At 42.3% G+C, this 17469-nt stretch overlaps 1 protein-coding gene across 2 annotated transcripts in view; it reads left to right on the forward strand.

The window, feature by feature from the left end:
- pdgfd (platelet derived growth factor d) overlaps positions 1-17469 on the forward strand; it is a 128523-nt gene that overhangs the window by 38854 nt on the left and 72200 nt on the right. The gene's annotated exons all lie outside the window — the stretch shown is intronic.

The following is a 17469-nucleotide window of genomic DNA, read 5'->3' on the forward strand; positions in this document are numbered from 1 at the left end:
GTGCAGACGACTGAGAGACCCCGGCGATGTCCCCGGTGGCACTCTGGAATGATCTGGAGGCGAAGAAGTTGAGGGCAGTGGTGACTTTGACAACGACAGGTAAGGAGATGCTGCTCGGCCCAGCCGGGAGCAGCTCTGCATGAAGGAGGCTGCAGATGTCTGCGACTACCTGGCGACTGACTCTGAGCCTCCGTATGCACTGCTCCTCAGAGAGATCCAGGAAGCTGAGCCTCGGTCTGTAGACCCTATGGCGAGGGTAGTGCCTCCTGCGACATCGCTCTCTCTGATGTTGCCCTCTGTGATCTTGTGCAGGTGCCTGTGGCGCAGCACTGCGTTGTGGAGCTGCAAGTGGCGGAGGTGGACGCCGTGCCTGGCGAGGCTGGTGATGTTGCTCATCCTCAGATGTAGTGATGAATGCAGCCATGGCACACCCCCCCATCCTGATGGTGTGAATTTGAGGGGGTCCACAAAGTAGTTAAATATGTTTGAACAGCAGAATTTTGAGTGGAAAGTAAGAATTGTCAGTGCAAACACAAAGATCTTGCAGCCAAAACTTTGTCTGAAATAACTGAGTGCCCTGCTACAATAAGTGACCTTTTCTTCCATCTGTCAAATAAGCATTTGAATGTCTCACTGGTTGCTGGCTGAAACACCTCTGTTGCAACTTGGAGTGTTTCCCACAACACGGGAAACACACTGAGGATGCTTCAAAATCGCACTCCTGCCGAAATGTGAAGAAAACTAAGCACTTCAAACAGTTAAACAACCTCAACAATTATGTAAATGATCATCCCGCCTGCTTTAATTGCCGGTGGGACTTCCGCATTCGGGAGGTGCACGCACCCAGATGCTTCAATGGGGAACCTGGAAGTTTGTGGGTTGGAGCTGGGCTCCGAACCCGAACGGGGTTTCCCCGATTTTCGGAGTCCCCCCCCACCCCCAACGCACCCACTACTTCACTGGAAAATCGAGCTCATTGTATTTAAATTCCTCCATAGCCTTATCCATCCCTATCTCTCTAACCTCTCTAACCTCTCCAGCCCTACAAACCCTGCTTCAAACTCCAACTGTTCATCCCGCCACCCTTTCCTCAATCATTGGTGGCCGTGCCTTCAATTGACTAGGGCCCACGCTGTGGAATTCCCTCCTTACATTCTTCTGCCTCTCCGCCTTGCTCTCCTCATTTAAGACCCTTCTTAAAATCCACCTCTTTGGTAGCCCCATTCTGCTAGCTTCTCCTTTGGTTTGGCATCCATTTTTTTCCTTCTGCCTTTGTGAAGCACCTTGGGACATTTTTCTATGTTAAAGGCACTACATAAATGCAAGTTGTTTTATTAAGCTTAAGCAAAATTTGTGACAGTATGTTCACTCAGTTCAGGTTTGGGGCAGCACGCAGGGTAACAAACACATGGGTCTGGAATTTCCTCGGAGCTGTTCCCACTCCACTACCATCAGTTCACTGGAGGTGCACATGTGTAAACTGGGTTTCCGCCACACTTCCATGAAGTTACAGTGAAGGAGTGGAAACAGCGCCAAGGAAATTCACGGCTATGGAAATTAACACTTGGAAAGAAGTATAAAGTCATTAAATAAAAATTCCAGTTGGACATAAGAAAGACATGGCGCAGGTGCGACATTAACCTTAAAAATCATAACATATGATTAACATAACAATAGTCATACTTTTATAACTCATTTGTTGTTATATTATTGTGCAAATATTTTACCACCTTTTCCAGTAGACCTTAATGCTATTATTTGTCTGGTTACTACAAGAAAATGACCTGGATATTTCTAATGACTGAACTCAACATGTGAAAACACATTTAGGAAGAAATGTCCTTTGTGGGTTTCTCACTCAGGAGGCTAACACCATACACTAATGCATGTCAAGTTTCTTAACACGTAGCATAATTATTTTCCACAATGCCCTATGTAGCAACAAATCAAACTACAAGGGCTGCAACGCTCAGAATTCAGATGAAGGGTCTCCAAAAAACCCATATAATGATAATCAATGACGTTTACTCAGTGTGGAAGAATCTGTGGAATGTTTTTCTCATGTAAATCTCCTTGTACTCTCCAGATTTTATAACCAGCCTTTCGTTTATAAAATCTGGAGAGTACAAGGAGATTTATTTGAGAAAGGGATTTGCAGCAAAACTTGGCTGATAAATGAGGACCGATCATGAGGGCAAGTTTTCATTAATTAAACTATAATAAAGGTAAGACATTTGGAACATATTAATTGTTATAACTGATAATGTTAGAGATATTCACTGATTATTAGTACAGACCTGCCAATAATCTATTAAAGTGAGTAAAGTAGATAAAAAAAATACAGATTGCAGATAAAATACAGTAGTTGGAAATACTCTATCAAGGGTTATTGAACCATGAAACCTCCAGTCATGCATGATTCTGTATAAGAATAAAAATAATTTCATAGCACAAAAATGATGCCTATATGATAACAGATAAGGCAGTTACAAAGCAGTAATTCAAACAAGCAGTTTGGATGACATGAACCGCAAGGGTGAAGTTTGAGTACATTAGTACTGCGTTCAACTGCTGACCATCTATTATTCCTCAGGGTCCACATTTATATGTTTTTATAAACTGAATCTTTTTCTCAAACTCCTGCTTCATATTTTGGCCACATTGAGTGTGGTAGAAGCAACATGACATTAGTGAAAGAATAATAATGATTGCGATAACTGAGTATATGTGGCATCATAAAATTGTATTGATAGCAAAATACTTCAAATGAAGAAAAGCTACTGTGCATATAGAAAAATACTACACACATATAATGTGAGGGTTATACTGTGTATAATGTGAGTGATCGTGGATCGAGATTTTAGGCACATGCCCGAGTTGCTGTGTGCTGCAATTTGCAGCAGGAAAAATAGTTGATCAAAGGGCGGCTATGCTGCCAGCCAACATCTGGCCCCGATATTTACGGGGAGGTGGGGATGGAGTGGGGCACGTGGCAGCGTCCGGGGAACCCGGAAATACTGGGAAGGCGGAGGTCTTGCCAAATTTAATGGCAGGACCTCATTAGAATTTTTTTTACTCCTTTTCCTGCCCGGCAACCGGCCAGGTTGAAAGGCTGGCCAGCTGCCGGGCAGGAAAGCCTGCGGTACAAGGCAGCACCCAGGTTGCCATTTTTGCATATTTTCTTAATGCCTTTACCAATGCTGGTCCTTGTTCCCAGCACTTGATTTCCAGGTCCCATCAGCCTAATAGAATTAGTGGGAAGGCTTAGCCTCGCAATTTTTGGTGAGCTCAACCCTTCCTGCTGCTGGCACAGTTTTTCCCCACACGACGGGTGTGTGATCCCAAAATGGACAACATCACAATTTTGCAGCTGTTGTATTTCAGTCAGATTGACAGAATTAACAACCTAGGGCTCATGTTTGCAAAATAAATGTCAGGAAAAAGCATTAATGCATGTGTTTGGTACTGCTCTAAGCAAGTGCATCCCCCAAAAAGGAGAAAAAATAGCTGTTGATATGTGAGAATTTTTTACTTTGCAAGGCAATGTGAAAAGCAATGAATTTGTGTAACATTTTACAGCTGCAGAAAAAAATGAAAGTAACAATTTTGTTCAGATTAGATCTGAAGTTGGCAAGCTTACAAAGGGAAAAGATTTTGAAGAGCCGATATTACCACAGAAGTGAGAGATGTGACTGGTACAGAGGAGCATTCTGCCTGAATGCATGAACGTAACAGCTAATCGAATGTATACCAGGAGAGAGTGTGGAGGCAATAGTATGTACATGACTTGCAGCAGGTAATGCCCCAAGGAGTGGGTTTATTCCAAAAAGGTTAGTTATCTAGGCTTGATAGAGGAACAGTGCACCAGGAGGCTCAGGCTCACCCTGATTCATGATGACCTGCCGGGAAAAGTCAACCATCTGCAATAAACTACCAAAATTGGTCTTAACTTTTATGACACTGGGTCCTTTCAGCACCCACAAGGGACATCTCAGGAGTCAGATATTTTGTTTGGCTTTTTAACAGCTGATACATTAGGGTCGATTTTGACTCTGGGCGGGAATCGAGTGAGGAAACCAAACTTGGTGGTGACCCATCTGGCCCTCCAGAGCCCAAGACCTCATTTGTATGCCCCAACACTGACTCCTGCTCGAAACTGGTGGGAGAGAGTAGAAAGCCACGAGGGTGGGAGGGGGAGTCAGGGTGTCACCGGCGACCAACAGAAACGGTCTCCAGCAACGTGCATGAGACGTGAATCGGCAAAGATTGCAATCGAGGGAAGGAGTAAAACCCAGGCCAGGGAAGGGGAAAGGTATCCTTGTTGGGGTCAGAAGGAACACTTCCCACAAGGAACTTTTAAAAAGTAAAAAGAATAAATTTACCTGCGCCTCCTGTGGCCACAGTGCTGCCTGCCACCACCATTTGCTGGCAGGTTTGAGAACGTCTGGCCCTTAGACGGCTCGCAGTTAAAATGGCGGGTGCGTCCGAATGATGACTTCAAACCACAATTTTGCCATTTAAATTAGGTCCCCTCTTCTCTGGAGTGGGCTGGCATCCTGTGCCTGATCATAAGTTAAGATGGTATAGGCGGGAATGCACGGGAACACTGTGTGAACCCCCTCCCCCCCGCCATCTTAACCCCATGACTACCATTCCTGCCAGGTGGGGAGTGGGGGGCTGGTTAACGTAGGAACATAGGAACAGGAGCAGGCCACTTAGCCCCTTGAGCATGTTCTGCCATTCAAGGAGATCATGGCTGATCTGTGACCTAACTCCATATACCCACCTTAGCCCCATATCCCTTAATACCTTTGGTTATTGGACTCTAAGGGAATCAAGGGATATGGGGATCAGGTAGGAAAGTGGAGTTGTGATCGAAGATCAGCCATGATTTTATTAAATAGGCTCGAGGGGCCATATGGCCTACTACTGCTCCTATTTCTTATGTTCTTATGTTCTCAACAAAAATCTATCAATCTCAGATTTAAAATTAACAGCTGAGTTAGCATCAACTGCCGTTTGCGGAACAGAGTTCCAAACTCCTACCGCCCTTTGCGTGTAGAAGTGTTTCCTAACTTTACTTCTGAAAGTCCTGGCTCTAATTTTTAGGCTATGTCTCCCAGTCCTAGACTCCCCAACTAGCAGAAAAAGTTTCTCTCTCTCTACCCTATTAGTTCCTCTTAATATATTGAAAACTTCGATCAAATCACCCCTTAATCTTCTAAATTCCAGGGAAGACAGGCCTAGTTTGTGTAATCTGTCCTCGTAACTTAACCCTTGGAGTCCAGGTATCATTCTAGTAAATCTATGCTGCACTCCCTCCAAGGCCAGTATATCCTTCCTAAGGTGCGGTGCCCAGAACTGAACACAGTATTCCAGGTTTGGTCTAACCAGAGCTTTGTATACCTGTGGCATAACTTCTACCCCCTTGTATTCTAGTCCTCTAAATATAAAGGCCAGCATTCCATTAGTCTTTTTGATTATTTTCTGTACCTGTCCATGACATTTTAATGATCTATGTGCATGGACCCCTAAGTCTCTTTGGACCTCAACTATTTTGAGCATTTCACAATTAGAAAGTACTCTGATGTATCCTTTTTAGGTCCAAAGTGGATGATCTCACACTTGCCTACAATGAAATCCATTTGCCACAGTTTTGCCCATTCACTTAATCTATTAATATTACTCTGTAATTTTATGCTTCCATCTACACTGCTTACAATGCTGCCTATCTTTGTGTCACCGGCAAACTTGGATATTTGGCTCTCTATCCCATGTTCTAAGTCGTTAATAAATACAGTGAATAGTTGAAGCCCCAACACTGGTGGGACACCCACCAGTCACATATGCCAATTTGAGTACCTGCCCATTATCCCTACTCTCTATCTCCTGCCGCTCAGCCAATTCCCCAACCAGGTCAATAATTTGCCCCCAATTCCATGAGCTTCAACTTTAGCCAACAGTCTCTTATGATGGACTTTATTGAATGCTTTCTGGAAGTCCATGTAAACAACATCCATAGACATTCCCCTGTCCATTACTTTAGTCACCTCTTCAAAACATTCAGTTAGGTTCATCAGGCATGACCCACCCTTTACAAATCCATGCTGGCTCTCTCTGATCAGCTGAAAATTTTCAAGGTGTTCAGTCACTCTATCCTTAATTATAGACTCTAGTAATTTCCCAACAACAGATTTTAGTCTAATTGTTCTATAATTCCCTGGCTTCCCTCTCTCACCTTTCTTAAATAACGGAGTGACATATGTAATTTTCCAATCTAAAGGAATGGTTCCTAAATTGAGAGAACTTTGGAAGATTATAGTTAGGGCTTCTGCAAGGTTCTCACCTACTTCCTTTAAAACCCTGGGATGGAAACTGTCTAGGTCTGGGGATTTGTCACTCTTTAGTGGCATTATTTTCTTCATTACTGTTAATTTGCTTAAGTTAATTATGGTGAGTCCCCGTCCCGATTCAAAATTAGTTTCCTTGCTATCCTCTTCCACTACTGTAAATACTGATGCAAAATAATTATTTAACATGTCCATCATTTCCTTATTTTCATTTACAATATCACCATTATCCGTATTTAAGTGGCTTACATTGCTCTTGACCACCCTCTTTTTCCGAATATAATTGTAAAAATTTTGCGTGTTGATTCTGATATCCTTTGCAAGTTTCTTTTTATACTCGCTTTTTTGTAGTTCTTACTATATGTTTTGTCACCCTTTGCCGTTCTTTGTTGCCAGGATTTTTGGAATTTTTGTATGCTTTTTATTTTAGTTTAATATTGTCCCTTACCTCTTTATTCATCCATGGCTATTTTTTTGGCAAGTAGAGCTCTCGCCCCTTAGGGGTATAAACTGGTTCTGTATCACGTTAAATTCTTTTTTGAACCCCTCCCACTGATCCTTTGTCGTTTTACCCATTAACAGATTTGCCCAGTTTACTGTGGACAGTCTCTGTCTCATTCCGTTGAAGTCGGAATTTAGAATCTTAGTAGCTGATACAGGTTTCTCCCTTTCAAACACAATGTTGAACTCAATCATATTATGATCGCTATTATATAAATGTTCATGCACCGTTAGGCTATTAACTAAATCTGTCTCTTTACTCATTATTAAATCTAATATGGCCTGCCCCCTTGTTGGTTCTAGGACACATTGTTGCAGAAAGCTGTCCTGAACACACTCAAGAAATTCGCTATCTTTCCGACATGAGCTGATCTGCTTATCCCAATCAATATGGAAGTTAAAATCCCCCATTAAAACCACTCTGCCTATGCCATATGCTTGCCTAATCACTGCATTTATACATTCTGCCACTTCACAGCTGCTACCAGGGACCCTATGCACAACTCCCACAACAGTCTTAAATCCTTTTCTATTCCTTAATTTTACCCATAAAGTCCCCACTGCCTGCTTACCTCTCATTATATCCTGTCTTATCATTAAAGTAATTTCATCCTTTACCGCTAAGGCTACTCCTCCCCCTCTACCAGTTTCCCTATCCTTCCTGACTTTTATTTTCTGCACAATGAAAGATGACAGATATGCACTCTGGATATGTGCCTGAATTCCCGATATGAGTCCTTGGCATGAGAAGCCATATGCTGGGAGCGCTAAAGACAACACATTTACTTCAAAGTTGCTAACAACAGTTATCATTTAGTCTTTTTCACTGGGAATTGTGCACTCCATGTTAGAGTTGGGAGTAATGAACTTTTTGAAATGTATAGGTTTAGTGGCTTGTTAGCTGTTCAAGAGGCATTAAGGCATAATTATCGCAGATCATCATGATTCGCTTCTACTTCTTCGTTGTTGCTAATGAAACCTCGTTCTCAGAAATTGCATGTTTCAAAGCTTCAGACCCACAATTCATTAGGAATTATCCTTTGGGGAAAAGAGGAACACTAGGTCCTTACTTTGTTGTACCACAGTCCAAGGCAAGGTTCAATACTTTGAAATGACAAGGAACTATCTTGAATTCCTGAGTTGTAACCTGAAATCAAGAAATCTTCAATTCTAATCTCAAGATTGGCAAAGTTACTAATAGCAGAATCATTGAGGTTAAATATCAGTTGATATCTAATGTATCAAATTATGGGACTTTTACTAAAGATTGATTTGGACAGATTGCTATTCCTCTGTTCATCTGTTGGTTGATATTAGGTGACAGATGGAGGGACAAGCCTTGGAACCAGTTGGTTAATATTTAATCTGCAGGAAATTGCATAAATAATCATGCTGGTTCTGTTCAGAGGAAACTCTAGTGTAAAATGTAGCACAAATCTTGAAACAGAATATAAACGGGGTAAAAGACCCATAGGGGTAGATTTTCGTCTTCGCTGCCTGAGCGGTAATCTGGTGGAATTGTTCACTCGCCCTTTATAGAACCTGCCCGATTTTAATTCCACTGCTTTTTTGCTAAACCTTAACCTCTTAAGGCACTATTCTTCACTCAACCCTGGGAACTGTAACAGAGATGATGCAATCAATGCTCTCTTTTTGCAGCATTTTCTGGTTTATTTTAGCCAGGACTAAAGTTTATTTTATATCCCTTTTTAGAAGAAAAATATCAATAGGGTGAAATTTCTCCAGTAAATGATTTTAGTAAAAAAATGTCAGCGTGAGGACAAAGCAGGAAATCAGGCTATCCCTCATCCTGGATATATGGGGGTGATTTTAAACCCCAAGAACGAGTGGGTTGGGGGTGGGTGGGAGTTGAAAATACTTGTTTTTTGGGTCGCGACCGCAACCCAGCTTTATTTCCGGGTTTAACGGCAGCACGTAAAAGTACAGGCTTCCCACTGGGAATGCAAAGTCTGCGGTTGCGACCCAAAAAAACAACTATTTTCAACTCCCACCCACCCCCAATTCACCCGCTCTTGGGGTTTAAAATCGCCCCCTATGTGTTTTTCCCCATCTCTCCTGAAGATGCTGATTCATGCTGGGGAATGGTTCCAAAGTGCCTGCTACCCTTTGGCACCTCTACTAAATGGTCATTCTTCAAGTGTGAGTCTAGACAGTGAATGTTGGCAGACTACCCAACTGTGGAAGGACATCACAGCTGGGTCTTGATTTTTACTCTTCCTGCCCAGGAACCTGTTATAATGTCCCTCGTGCCAGTCTAGCTGAGGTCAGCTAACTAGGGATCAAACCTGGATCTTCCAGCTTTGTAAAGCTCAGTATTGCACCAAGTGGTGTACTTCACAATTGATGAATTGCTCTTGGGACACTCACAGAAAGTATCCTGTTGTTTTGTTGTCCCATGGGATTTAAGTCGTGGTCCCGGAAACCACGTCTGGTACAGTGGGATCTCTACCTCTGCAGGAACAATATCCTATGTGCCAAGAATACTGTACGGAGGTGATTTCAATCCCTTGGATGAAACATTGAAACAAGGTTCTATACATCCTGCTAGACAGTGGGAGGGTGTGTTAAGGTGCCACAGGCTGCATTCTTCATGAAGAACAGACCAGCTAAGACCAATTCTGGCCAAATATGTGCAGTTATTACACACTGTTTTTGTAAGGAGGGTTTAAAAACAAGTGTGGGCAGTTCAATGTGTTCTAACAAATGGAATTCAAACAGTTGCCAATTATTTTCCCAAATATTTTAAAAACAACTCTTACATTGTCTGAAATTTATTTTAGTACAAGGAACAAATGATAAATGAGAGGCGACTTTTAAAAAAAAGCTGAGTGTTCATTTCTGTTTCTTATCTCAAATTTGCTGTTTGGTGTAAACCACAGAGTGTTGTAATAACATATGCTCAAAATATCCATTATTGATAATACCAGGGCTGAAAATGGAGCAGATATTCCATGATCTGCCTTTGGATTTTACTGACAGTTCAGTGAAACATATCTGCTGTTTTACACACCTGGAAGTAAGATTTGAATCAGGATTCATATGCTGCGAGGAGATGCAATAATCTTTACAAAAACAAAAGAAAGTTGATGTTTCATTTTATGACTAACAGATGACTCAATGTATTGAGAAAAAAATTCATGCTGCCACGAGATCAGTCAAAAGGTTTCTGGAATTTGTTTCCATTGCATTGTGAAATCTGCTTAGTGCCGAACACAGAGGACTCAGCTTTTCTTTTATTCTACAGTGTCTCAAGCAATGTTCTTGTTTCAATCAATGTCTTAATCTGCAATTATATTTACTTTTATGTATTTCAAAATAGTTATAGTATAAGCACATTTGATTTTTAAAATAGATACTTTCCATTTACACATGTCTTTTCAGACCTTCAAACAAATGTATATGCTTTTAAAAAGATAATTATGTGCTGCAGGTTTGACACTAGTACTTAGTTTTAAGGTGATCTGAGCTGTCAGCACCAAGTTATACTGCCCATTCACATCACTCACATCACGTCAGGGAAAGCAGAAATCTGTACATGTGCATTTAAGCTGGTTTTGCATTGACTATTATGTTACATTTAATGCAAAGTCAATGTAGTGTGAGACCGCCTCCTGGAGGTGGTTTCATCCTGACACCAAATGCTAAGCTGATGCCACTTCAGCTGCAGTTAATGGAATGGAAAATCAGGTGGGATGTATAACGAGCGGCCAAAACGATACTGTCCATTTTACTGCCCCTGTTATGTTACATGTTCCTCCCCGTGTGACCACCAGATAGATACCATCATTGTTTTTCATTTAATTGCGTACCACTCCGACCTTTCTAGACCCTTTCAGGATTGCTACTTATGTCATAGGAGTCCAATTTACATAATCAAGCGGCCTACTGCCTAAACAGGCAAATGCTTCGGCCACCCAAGGGAAGGCCCCTTTCAAAATGGCAGCAGCTGAAACGTCGGTGTTAAAGGTCAGTAAGTCTGCTGACCACGTTTTAAGGCTGCTACCGACCCATTAATGCTAATTTCGGTCAGTAAATAAAGTTTCTCGTTCGAAAACTGAAGAAGTTTAGATTAATTAGGATATCCCAGCTGCCATAAATCACCTGACCTTACCTTAGTTGAATACATTCTACACTGTTTAATTGTCATCCGTGTTCATTTAGTATTCACCTTTCGATGTTACAATCATTTAATTATATTGTCAAATGAATCCAAAAAGTTACTTTTATTTGCTCACAACCTATTCATAATGCCACTGGAGTAGAACTTCACAATGTCACATCAAAGGCAATTATATACAGAATGTTTGTTCCCAAGCTACTTTTAGCTAGTAATTTTAAAGCATACGATAGAAACAAGATGTCACTGTGAGGAACAGCTTTGCTCTCAGGGTGCAGACGGAGAGCTGTGAGTCTGGCAGAACCAAATATTAGGGAGGCAGATGCTGGCGGAGGCTGCAGGTTGGGGCTGAAGCTAAAGATGAAGGTGCAGCTGGATTAAGGTGTTTGAAAATATGGTTTTAGGACAAACAGGGATGGTGGCTGTGGGATGATGGTTCCAAGGAAGAAACCACAGGCTGAGGTTAAGGTTAAAGGTGAGCAGGAGAAAGAGTGATTCGGGAAAGGAGGGGGAGTGTGGTCTATGACTCAGGAGGTCTCCCAACGATGCAAGTGGAAGTCTGGGCCTGCATTCAGAAAATGGGGCCAGAAAGGAAGCAGTTGGATGGCTAGGACTGAAAGGAAGGAACAAAATACCAGGCCTGGAGCTGGCTGGGAGAGAAGGTGATAGACAGCCAGGTCAAGGAGAGGAACTGAGTAACCAGTTTATGGATCTAAGGGAGGGGGCCGGATAGTTGGGGCCAGAAGCAAGGGGTGGCAGAGAGCAAGTGGCTAGACCTGAAGCTGGTGCTGCAACGCAGTGGGTGTCAGGCAGCTGAGAACGGAGTGGGAGTAGACAGGATAATGAGCAACAGAAATTCAATCTCACATCTGCTTTGTTGCTACTAAGCTCACATTATTTCCAGGAACCGATCAGCTCTCTGAAATAAGGACAAGAACAGAGGATGGACAGCAAACAGATGTCATGTTTTCAATTATTTGGATGGGACAATTCATATTTTTAAGGGCCTCTTACTATAACAGTGTAATATGCCACATCTCTGATACAACATGCGTTATTTATCCTTCACTGATAGAGCAATCATATAAAGTATTCTCTCCGCAATACACTGGTGGGTATAGTATAACATGCTATTTATGACTCTATCAACTGTGGCTTTCAAAAATGGAATTGGATAAATACTTGAAGGAAAAAAATTTGCAGGGCTACAGGGATAGAGCGGGGGAAATGGACTAATTGGATTCCTCTTACAAAAAGCCGGCATGGGCTCGATGGGCCAAATGGCCTCTTTCTGTGCTGTAACCATTCTATGATTCTAAGAGAGAGTTAAGAAGAACTTCTGCTGTATTTCATTTAGCAGTTAAATATCAGATTATTGCTCACCCCAGTAATTGTAGGGCTAGTCTTGTTTCAACACAGATCGACACTGACCTCTGAATCCATGAGAATATTACAGTGCAATCAATCTTGCTGAATGAGACAGAAATACATTTGGCAGATGCATTTCAAAATGCTGCTAAAATGCATAATTCTGACAGAGAAGTTCAGTAAAATCATGTGTGTAAGTACACGTCAGTCCTGAGTAAAACACTGACTAAATATGGCCAAGTTCCAACATCACAGTGACGGATAACTTGCGATTCCAAACCCTGCAGTGCTAAATAATATTACAACCACCAAGTATTTTAACTGTGAGATTATTAATACGTTTAGATGCTGTCAATAATCAATAAAATGACCTAGGCTGGAAATAAAGACTTCCCAAGTTAGGCTGCCACAGGGGATATCAGTAACGTCAGTCAGTCTGCAGTTCATGCTTACAATAAGCAGGCGACTGTTTGCTAGAGCAAGCACTTTCATCATTTCCCCAGTGGACATTCTGAAGCAGCAGAATAGGACTCTTGGGTGTGCACAAATTGCAGGCTGTCCCCAAGTTCAGGGCATCATTGACTGCATCCACATCGCTCTGTGGGCCTCTTCAGACGAACCCACTGCTTTCATGAATTGCAAGGGCTTCCACTCCATTAATGTGCAACTGGTATGTGATTACCAGCAGCGCATCATGGAGGTCTTTGCCTGTTTTCCCCACAGCTGCCATGATGCATTTATATTATTGCAGTCCTTCATCTCCTCACTCTTTGCCCCAGCACAGCAAGTGAGAGGCTGGCTGCTTGGGGACAAAGAGTATCTCCTGTACACTTGGCTCATGACTCCTCTCAGAAACGCTTGCTCGGTGGTCAAACTGCACTGCAATAAGATTCATGGCTCAACTAGGGCCCTCATCAAACAGACCATTGAAGTCCTCAAGCAACAATTAATTCCTCTGCCTGGATAGATCTGATGGTTGTTTGCAATACAGCCCACAAACAGAGTCCTGTATGATTGTGGTTTGCTGTGTGTTATTTTGAATGAGGACCTTCAGCTTGATGAGGGAGAGGACGTGAGGTCCTAACATGCTGGTCTCACACAGCCAACAGCAACCCCAAAGAGAAGCTTGGTAGTTTCGTTAAGGCCAGCCACCTGAAGACTTTTTTTTAAACCAAGTCTTCCTGGCAGTCAGCCTTAGCAAATCCAGCAAGTTTATTTTAGGGTTTCTGCCAGCTCCACCAGGCCCGCATGTTAGAAGCTTTTTCCCAACATTTCTCCCATGTTTACTATAAAAAGATAGTTTCCAAGAAGCAGACGGACTTTCCGATGCCCTTATACATGCTGTGTTTGATATAGCACGCCCAGGATTAACAATTACCCCCTAACTGTTATACTGAACACTGGAGATCAGATAGGATGCCCACCACATTCTCAAGAATCTTTTGAAAAATGGAAAATGCCATGCTGTCAGACTAATTTGAAAAGTTAAAAGTTACAGAACGATTTACAGTTTGAATAACGCATTGAAACAATGAGACATAGCAAGATACTGAGAATATAATAAAAATAGACTTAGTCCACAAGGGCTAAAATACCCTTTTTAGAATGTATTTCTTACACTATTTGATTTGAATGAAAGTCTTTCATAGACCTTCGCAATGTGATGTTGATGGAAATTTCCTGCCCATCCCTGGAGTTCGAATCTCCAGCCAGAACTAAAGCATATGGAGAATTCCCCAGTATTTAATCAGTCCAAAGCCTCTGAAGTCAGTGCATAGATTCTGATTAGCAAGTGTTCACACGTTGTCTGGTTTCCAAGGACCTGTTAATTCCATGATTAAGCATGTGCATTAATGTGTAGTAATTTGGTGCATTATCATTCAAAGCACATTAGCAGATTTTTTCCCATGTTCTAAAAACTCCTGCCAGAGCTGAAGCAATTTAGCACATGTCAGTGCACAGACTCACAATAATGTTTATGGTTTGTTAAAGGTAAACATGCAAAATTGCACATACTCACCTTCAAATTTTTACATTTATATTAGGAAAAAGAGGGTGGTCAAGAGCAATGTGGACCCCTTAAAAACTGATAATGGTGATATTGTAAATAAAAATAAGGAAATGGCGGACATGTTAGATAATTACTTTTGTGTCAGTATTTACAGTAGAGGAAGTGGATAGAATGCCAGATACCACAAGGAAACTAATTTTGAATCAGGGATGGGGACTCACCATAATTAATGTAAGCAAATTAACAGTAATGAAGAAAATAATGGCACTAGAGAGTGATAAATCCCCAGGACCAGATGGTTTCCATCCCAGGGTTTAAAGGAAGTAGTTGAGAACATTGCAGAAACCCGAACTATAATTTTCCAAAGTTCTCTTGATTCAGGAAACGTTCCTTTAGATTGGAAAATTGCACATGTCACTCTGCTATATAAGAAAGGTGAGAGAGGGAAACCAAAGAATTGTAGACCAGTTAGCCTAACATCTCTTGTCAGGAAATTACTAGAGTCTATAATTAAGGATAGAGTGACTGAGCACCTTGACAATTTTCAGCTGATCAGAGAGAGCCAGCATGGATTTGCAAAGGGTATGTCATGCCTGACGAACCTGATTGAATTTTTTAAAGAGGTGACTAAAGTAATGGACAGGGGAATGTCTATGGATGTTGTTTTTATGGACTTCCAGAAGCTATTTGATAAAGTCCCTCATAAGAGACTGTTAGCTAAAGTTGAAGCTCATTGAATTGAGGACAAATTATTGACCTGGTTAGGAAATTGGCTGATCGGCAGGAGACAGAGAGTGGGGATAATGGGCAGGTACTCAAATTTTTTTTTAATATTCGTTCATGGGATGTGGGCGTCACTGGCGAGGCCAGCATTTATTGCCCACCTCTAATTGTCCTTGAGAAGGTGGAGGTGAGCCGTCTTCTTGAACCGCTGCAGTCCGTGTGGTGAAGGTTCTCCCACAGTGCTGTTAGGTAGGGAGTTCCAGGATTTTGACCCATCGACGATGAAGGAACGACGATATATTTCCATGTCGGGATGGTGTGTGACTTGGAGGGGAACATGCAGGTGGTGTTGTTCCCATGTGCCTGCTGCTCTTTTCCTTCTAGGTGGTAGAGGTCGCGGGTTTGAGAGGTGCTGTCGAAGAAGCTTTGGCGAGTTGCTGCAGTGCATCCTGTGGATGGTACACACTGCAGCCACAGTGTGCCGGTGGTGAAGGGAGTGAATGTTTAGGGTGGTGGATGGGGTGCCAATCAAGTGGGCTGCTTTGTCCTGGATGGTGTCGAGCTTCTTGAGTGTTGTTGGAGCTTCACTCATCCAGGCAAGTGGAGAGTATTCCATCACACTCCTGACTTGTGCCTTGTAGATGGTGGAAAGGCTTTGGAGAGTCAGAAGGTGAGTCACTCGCCGCAGAATACCCAGCCTCTGACCTGCTCTTGTAGCCACAGTATTTATATGGCTGGTCAAGTTAAGTTTCTGGTCAATGGTGACCCCCAGGATGTTGATGGTGGGGGATTCGGCGATGGTAATGCCGTTGAATGTCAAGGGGAGGTGGTCATTGCCTGACACTTGTCTGGCGCGAATGTTACTTGCCACTTATCAGCTCAAGCCTGGATGTTGTCTAGATCTTGCTGCATGCGGGCACGGACTGTTTCATTATCTGAGGGGTTGCGAATGGAACTGAACACTGCGCAATCATCAGCGAACATCCCCATTTCTGACCTTATGATGGAGGGAAGGTCATTGATGAAGCAGCTGAAGGTGGTTGGGCCTAAGGAACTCCTGCAGCAATGTCCTGGATTGCAGGATGTGACTAGTGGTGTCCCGCAGGGATCTGCATTGAGGCCTCAACTATTCCACTGTATTTATTAATGGCTTAGATGATGGGATAAAGAACCACATATCCAAGTTTGCCAATGACACAAAGATAGGCAGCATTGTAAGCAGTGCAGATAGAAGAATAAAATTGCAAATAGATATTAATAGATTAAGTGAATGGGCAAAACTGTGGCAAATGGATTTCAATGTAGGCAAGTGTGAGGTCATCCACTTTGGACCTAAAAAGGATAGATCAGAGTACTTTCTAATTGTGAAATGCTCGAAACAGTTGAGGTCCAAAGAGACTTACGCATCCATATACACAGATCATTAAAATGTCATGGACAGGTACAGAAAATAAGCAAAAAGGCTAATGGAATGCTGGCCTTTACATCCAGAGGACTAGAATACAAGGGGGTAGAAGTTATGCTACAGCTATACAAAGCCCGAGTTAGACCACACCTGGAATACTGTGTTCAGTCCTGGGTACCGCACCTTAGGAAAGATATATTGGCCTTGGAGCGAGTGCAACCTAGACTTACTAGAATGATACCTGGACTCCAAGTGTTTAATTATGAGGTGAGATTGCACAAACCAGGGTTGTATTCCCTGGAATTTAGAAGATTAAGGGGTGATTTGATCAAAGTTTTCAAGATATTAAGGGGAATTGATAGGGTAGATAGAGAGAAACTATTTCCACTGGTTGGGGAGTCTAGGACTAGGGGACGTAGCCTAAAAATTAGAGCCAGGACTTTCAGAAGTGAAGTTAGGAAAGACTTCTACATGCAAAGGTAGAAGTTGGAACCCTCGTCCACAAATGGCAGTTGATGCTAGCTGAATAGTTAATTTTAAATCTGAGATTGATAGATTTTTGTTAACCAACGGTATTAAGAGAAATGGGGCTAAGGCGGGTAAATGGAGTTAGGTCACAGATCAGACATTATCTCATTGAATGGCGGAACAGGCTTGAGGGGCTAAATGGCCTACTCTTGTCCTATGTTCCTATGTTCCAGTACATATCCTTTCAATGATGCTACTATAAAGTTGTGTTAAGGGACCAAAAAGTGTTGGCAGAGCTTCAGTATGAAGCAGAGAAGGAAATATTGTAAAAAGCAAGTCACATGTTTCAGTCCACACAGCAGCATGGGTGCACCAGTAGTGCTTTTTTGCTGGACATGTTGGAAAAATTGGAGGAGAAGGACGACAAAACAGAGGAGGGACATGAAGGTCCCAGGCTGAAGGAAAAGAACCCCACCACTATAACTGCAAGCAGTGTACCTACCAG

This window comes from Heptranchias perlo, chromosome 6 (genome assembly GCF_035084215.1).
Source record: "Heptranchias perlo isolate sHepPer1 chromosome 6, sHepPer1.hap1, whole genome shotgun sequence".
In the NCBI taxonomy this organism is placed as follows: domain Eukaryota; kingdom Metazoa; phylum Chordata; class Chondrichthyes; order Hexanchiformes; family Hexanchidae; genus Heptranchias; species Heptranchias perlo.